Raw genomic sequence first — 6,573 nt, 5'->3', positions numbered from 1 at the left:
CACTTTTGAGGTCAAAAATTGCAGGTGCGAGTGATGGAAATGTAGGTAAGTAGTTATTGTTTCAGTTTTGAAAGGTCAGGAAACCTGGTAGACCAGGTACTCCTTCCTGTTAAAAACCCTCACTGCAAACAGCTATTTTCCTAATGAAAATAGCTTTGTGTTATATTATTGAACATCATTAAAAGTTAACAAAAAAGCTCTATTTGATTGAAGCTCTTCACTAAGGTAGAACTAAGTGGAATTTAAATTAACTGTTAGAATTCAGTAGTGATTCTCTTCCATCCTTTGAAGAAAAGGAATTTAAAATTGCAGCATTTCTGTTTGACTTAAACTTTTTTTGAGAAACCAAGGTAGGGCTGAGGTTTATACCTTAAACATGACCAGGTCTGCTGATATTTTGTAAATCTTTTGGTGTGCATGGGGCAAGCTTTTAGTAAACTGTGTCTCAGCTGTTATTTTGATGGTAGTCTTCTTGAAAGTTAGTGCTTCCACGTAGTTTTCATTCAGAGCAATGCAAAAACTGATGAATTTACATGGAATTTATTTTTATGCTTGGGAACATGACAGAATTGGAGCACTGCAGTAGCGTGTTTCTTGCTTGCAAGCATTCTGAGTCAACATTTCTGAACATAACTAGGTAAAGAAACTGCAGAGATGAGTTTACAAACCATGGAGGAGGAGGAACCACAAGGATGAGGAAGAGTTCGGAGGACTGTTTTGTGTGTGTGTGCATGTCCATTTTGCTCAGTTTATCATCATTACTGCTAAATTACTTACGTTGTTTTCCCATGTTCTTCCTTACTGATAATCTCCTGTTCTGCTGCCAGTTGTGTTTCTAGATACTTGCTGTTTGTATAAGTAGTATATGATTGATGGTGTACTGTATTTTGGATTAACTCACTGTATCTCAAATACTTAAAACACACTGCTTATATTTGAAGAATTTAAATTGGAGCACAGTTTGCTGCAAGTCAGAAATCCCGGTGAGCAAGAGGAGCCACAGAAACAGGTTGCAGCATAGCAGGGAATACAAGGAGAGTCAGTGGACAGATCACAGCAAAATCTAATGCTTCATCTTTTTTTGTGTGTGCTGCCTCCTACACACAGATTTGACAGCTACAGCTGGCTTATTGATTTGGTAGTCTTGCACTGACTGCTGGTTTCAATAGCAAAGCCTCTAACCAGTTGTTAAACTCTGAGCAGGCATGTAGATAACATGCCAATGCGAGTGTTTGGGGGAGGAGAAAACTGTTGGGTGCATGCCTCTTCGCTTTGGCTCCCCATGAGATATGTGAGGTGGGCTGTGCGTGCCGTCATAGGCATATACTCAAGGACAGCTAAGAGTGAGCTCAAGCGCACTGCTTCCACAGGGGAGAAAAAGGCAGCTGCTGACAGTACAAGCTAGCAAGATCATGACAGAGCCAAGTAGCAGAAAGGAAGGATTTAAAAAATGCCAGAGTGCTACGTTCAGTATTGATGGCTATAGCTTTACAATTGGTGAGCCTGATTTAATTCCTCTTTTTTTCTTCATCGCGTCTCTTCTTCTTCTTTCCTCTCTTTCTTTTGAGCTCCAGTGAGTACAGGTAAAAGGCATATATTGACAACTGTCTTTTGTCAATATATGCCTTTAAAATGTATAGATGCCCTGCAATTTTTGCTTGAATTGGTTTCACATTCTGTTTTCTGTATTTTTTCCTGCCGAAGAAAATTGCCTTTGATATGCAGCCCCTCTAGATACTTTTGCTGGGTTTTGGCACAAGTTCACCAAGACGTTTTGGAACTTTACCTCAGGAAATCTTGGGCTTCAGGACTGCAGGTTTCCAACTTGCTCGCTGCATTTCCTTCCTATGAGCCCAGAACATCAGCCTTGGGAACCTTGGCTTTGTTTGAAATATTTGTTTACTTAGCCAGGGTTTCCAAATTCTGTAACTTTTTTTTCATTTCTCAGTTTGCAGAAAGATATATATGTAATAGTTCTTGTTGCCTCTCAAAGACAGGAAGCAAAATTGCTGGGACAGGGAGAAATGTGAAGAGATTAGGAATTTTAGGATGGATTGCTGTAACTGTTTGAAGAGTACAATTTATTGTTTTTGTTCACTGTCTAAGGGAAAAGTGAGGCTTCTCAAAGCAACGGGTGTTTTTCCAAGGGGCTTGTTATATAAAAGTTGAAATTTGGGGATTCTCTGAGCAGACTGCTTTGTTACAATTGCATATCTCACTAGGGTACATATATATATGTACCCTTTTACATATATATATAAAGTCCAATAGAACTTAGAAACAAAGCAAGCTTACATCCCATTTTAATTTTTAGGTGAAATCCAAGTTAAAATATATGGATAACTTACTTGTAATAATCAAAACAAATGCCTTTAAGAAGATAAGAGATTCCACTTCCTTGCTGTTGTGAAATCAGGAAAGTTTTTCCTGCATGAGATTAGCATAACTGGGTCACAATTTCATCTAATAATGATGGATACAAGCTTTTATTGGTGCAGGAGGAGGTACCTGTTTATTCCTCTGCTTTATGGAGAATTTGTTTTGCAATAATTAACATAATGTAAATGTTAAGCTTGCAGAAAAAACTGGAGATGGAAATGTATGTTTCATTAAAATATCTTTATGTAGTTATCTTAACTATCTGTTAATGTTCATATAGCATTTTAAAGGTGAAAATGCCAGGTAAACGCTACTTTTCACATTTCTTCCTCTAATAGGAAGGTGGCAGTCCCTCCATAGGTTGTTGCAATATGCTTACTTTTGAACTCCCTATCTTAATCTCTTCCACTCTCAGCATCATTAGTAGTGTGTTTTTTCGTCAGTTTGTGTCAGCCTGAAGGAGAAACTTTTTTTTTTTTTTTTATGTTCCAGAACAAACCAACAGGATTGCTGGGTTTGTTGCTGTGCTGTCTTTATTGCTGCTCATACTGACAAGACAAATAGACCAAATTTTAGATCAAATTACTCAGGTTTAGAATTGCAAGCTTTTTTGCTTCTTAGCATAGGAGTTCCTGTGCTGTTTTCCTCTATTTGATGCACACAGTTTATTGATTCTGTGATCTGTGCATTATATAACATTTATTTTTATATCTGGGCAAGTGCAGATAGGATTGAGTCACATAACTGTAAAAACTTTGCTACCAGCACTGTGTTGTAGGCAGACTGAATGATTCATGTATTTGTTAATCTTTATACTGAAGAAAATTATTCCATCCAAGAAATCCCACAGCAACATTACTGTGTCAGTGATGGGCTTAAACATGTTTTTTTTCCATCAGAGACTTCTGTGTTTTGGGTCCTGCATATTTTTATGAAATTCTTGGGAAATGCTGAGCTGCTGCAACTGCTATTGTAGTGTCAGCTGGAGAGAAGGCTGATACCCTTAAGGAACAGAGTAATATCAGATTGAGAGAAAGCAGCTTCCATTGGGTGCAAAGTGAATCTTAACAGTTCTCATGCAACATCTTCAAATTTTTGTCCAACTCTGCTCCAGACAGTGCTGGTGGAAAAAACACGCTGGGAGTTTTGGTAGGTCCCTGATGAAATATCTGTATTATTAGAAGAGAAGCATGGTAGAGAGCACCTGGAGAAGGATGTTTGGTCATTCCATTGCTTCTTTTGGTGGACTTGGCAGTGTTTGGTTTGCAGTTGGTCTTAATGATCTTGAAGGTCTTTTCTAATCTAAATGATACTATGAAGAGAAAATATTTTGCATTGATTCACCTTTATACTAACTGCTAAGAAAGGATAACCTTCACAGTGTTTTGAAAACGGATTACTGACAATGAGACTTAATGAATATTTAAATGATAATTTAATGAAAGACCTGAGCCTAACATCAGACATGAGAGGATGAGGGCATGGAAGAAGGCTGGTGCCAGAAGAGCTCCTTGTTGATGGCTTGGAGTTACATACCCTCATGTCTCTGGAGATGGCCAGCATCCGTTCACAGAGCAGCACAACCTAGAGCAGCTTCTCAATTGCTCTAATTTTGACTTTGGTTGCTTACAGCACTTGTGTTGGGAGAGGAGATGTAGGAACTCTGCACTTCCTAAGGGCTTCACAGATCCCTGCAGAAAAAAGGGATGTACTGTACCAGAAAGGCAAATGTATGACAATACTCAAAAGCTTTCTTCTGTATGAAGAAACAACATAGATCCTCTAGATACCACCCTTTTGACAGAGACCGTGAGGAGGACTGAGGTGCACTGGCCCACTGAGGATTTTGGATATTCTGTTTTTACGGACTTTTTGCACTGGTGTTGTGATATAAAGGGTCTATAGCAGAGCCACAGGGTGAGCCATTTAGTGGGATGGTTCACACATTTAGTTTACTCTAGCAAGTTCAGTGAATCTCAGATGAAGGCTTCAAGATCTTTATTTGTGGTGGTCTATGTAAGCAAATTTCAGAGTGCATGCATGAAGTTTTGTATACACAAGATACTGTATTTGAGTTCTTTTTTGACTTTGGCTAAATTTTTCTCCACTAAAACATAACAGAAAGGAAGCTGTGCTAAGGCATTTTTTCTTTTCCTATGCATTGTCTCATCCCTACTGTACAAATAAGAGACTATTAACCCAGAATGCCACTGTGTTACTTATTTTGCTATTGTAATTAACTTACTAAAGGTAAGCTACATCCACTGTCTTTAAATCTGGGAAAATGATCAACACAAATTTTAACAAGAAGATATTTTCTTTCTGCATTTATTACATTTCTATGACTAAGAACTTAACTTCAGTAAAGCTCCAACTATCTGCTTTTTATATTCAGAAGCATCTGGCAACACTGTTTGTCCTATTCAATATATCAAATAAATTTATATTTATAGATTGAAATTAAGTGATGAGGAGATCTGCTCTAACTTGAGTGTTTTTGGAGAGGAAAGATGTGGCACTGAAACACTTAATCTAACTCACAGCAGTTCTTTCTAAATCTTGCAGGTAAGTTTCTTTATGAGAACACTGTCTTCATTTTGTGTGTAAAAGCTCTCCCTCCAGTTATTACAGAAGATCTGAGTTTTGCTTTGTGGTGCTTTTAAACTGATGCAAAATTCAGATTTTCTAGAATGCCTAAAGTTCAAAAGAAATAAGGAGGCGTGAACTCTTCTGTGCCTTTTGAGATCAGTTTTAGGCAGACAGACAGGCCTGTTCCTGAGCAGGCAGGCTCTGATGGGAGCACCCTTCTCTCAAGCCAGTTCCCTCTCCCATGTTGAAAGCCAGAGGTCTGCCTCCGCCTCCTCCTTCTACTGCTGCTGGGAGGACCAAAGTTTAGGAGCTTTCAAACTGTCTTCAGGGATTTGTGTTTTTGCTGCACATTTTCTATTTTAAACCCTTGTGATTTACTAATTGTTCTATTTTCCTGACATAGTGTACACGACAGCTTGTTTTTTCTAGTTCTTTAGCTTTGCATGACTAAGAAAGCAAAAGGCTCCTGGATGTATCATGATGTACACACTTATTTGTGTACTAGTGCAAATTGACTCAAGAGGCAGAATCCTGGCCAGCAGAAAATCTGCATCACTCCACTGCAGTTGGGAGAACTGCAATGATTTAAATGAGCAAAGGATCTATCCTGGACAGTCTTTTCCAGTTAAAGTGAACACTGCTGTAGGTTAGAGAAGGAGCGGCCCTACATACCAGTCAAGTAAATCATGCAGTTTTTCCATTGCTTGCTTTCAAGGCTTCAATGATGTTATGCTGATATTGTTTTGCTCTCCATTTCTCCCTGTCAGATGATAGAGTTTGTATCTAACAAACATGCTGAAGCTGAGTTACAGATTTCTGATAGCTACAGGCTTGAAATTTTTAGACTGAGAACTTAACCCTTGTGATTACATCCAATAGCCTTGCGCACGCAGAGTTGGAAGCGTGGTGCAGGGAAAGTTTCAGTAATTACTGAACAGATGCAGTTACTGAAGTCTCTACTGGATTCCCAGCTTGTGAGTTGAACAGCTTGTGTGCTGGAACAACATGACAACAGTTGCTTAGGTCATTATGTGACATCACATCTTCCCTCTTGTTGTCATAGCAGTAGCAATCAATTTTCCTTCGGAAGACTGCAAACATCATCTTTCCATTAAATGGCAGTGTTTAGTCTCTTGGTGCTGCTGCATAATGCTACGTCTTATTTCTGTTGATTTAGTACCCTTTCCAAGCACCACACTCCCCTTTCTCACAGTTGGGCAGAAAATGAGACCTGTCAAATTTATTGGGAAAGGGGAGGAGGTAGAGAGCTTGCTCAGCCACTACCACTTAATTCAGTTTCAACTCCAAGTGCTTCTTCTACGTAAAGTAGATTTACAGTCATTGGAGATGAGGATAAGGAACACTGGGTTCGTGCTTCATATCCTTTATCTTTTAGTATTGACATGGAATGCTTGTTAGGAGTGAAAGCTTTCCAAAATCAGATTTTACTGGTTTCTTCCCCATGTATGTGAGAAGCTGAGGTACTTGAAGTTCTCCCATAGGGCATGCTGATTTCTTTTTATGGACTCAATTTTTCACATTCTTTTTTTCCTTTCCATTTCTGGGTCTTTCACTCTTGAACTGTGATAACAGATGTAGTCCCCA

At 38.8% G+C, this 6,573-nt stretch overlaps 1 long non-coding RNA gene across 1 annotated transcript; it reads right to left on the bottom strand.

Moving 5' to 3' along the window:
- Positions 1-3,795: 3,795 nt before the first annotated feature.
- LOC113953129 lies at positions 3,796-5,717 on the bottom strand. The gene is made up of 2 exons (XR_003529754.1): positions 5,641-5,717; positions 3,796-4,070 (listed from the first exon to the last, which is right to left on the bottom strand). It is a non-coding gene; the product is annotated as an uncharacterized LOC113953129 (long non-coding RNA).
- Between the last annotated feature and the right edge of the window lie 856 nt (positions 5,718-6,573).

Source organism: Corapipo altera, unplaced genomic scaffold (assembly GCF_003945725.1).
Source record: "Corapipo altera isolate COAL_440 unplaced genomic scaffold, ASM394572v1 59, whole genome shotgun sequence".
Taxonomy (NCBI): domain Eukaryota; kingdom Metazoa; phylum Chordata; class Aves; order Passeriformes; family Pipridae; genus Corapipo; species Corapipo altera.
This window is presented reverse-complemented; position numbering and strand designations above follow the sequence as displayed.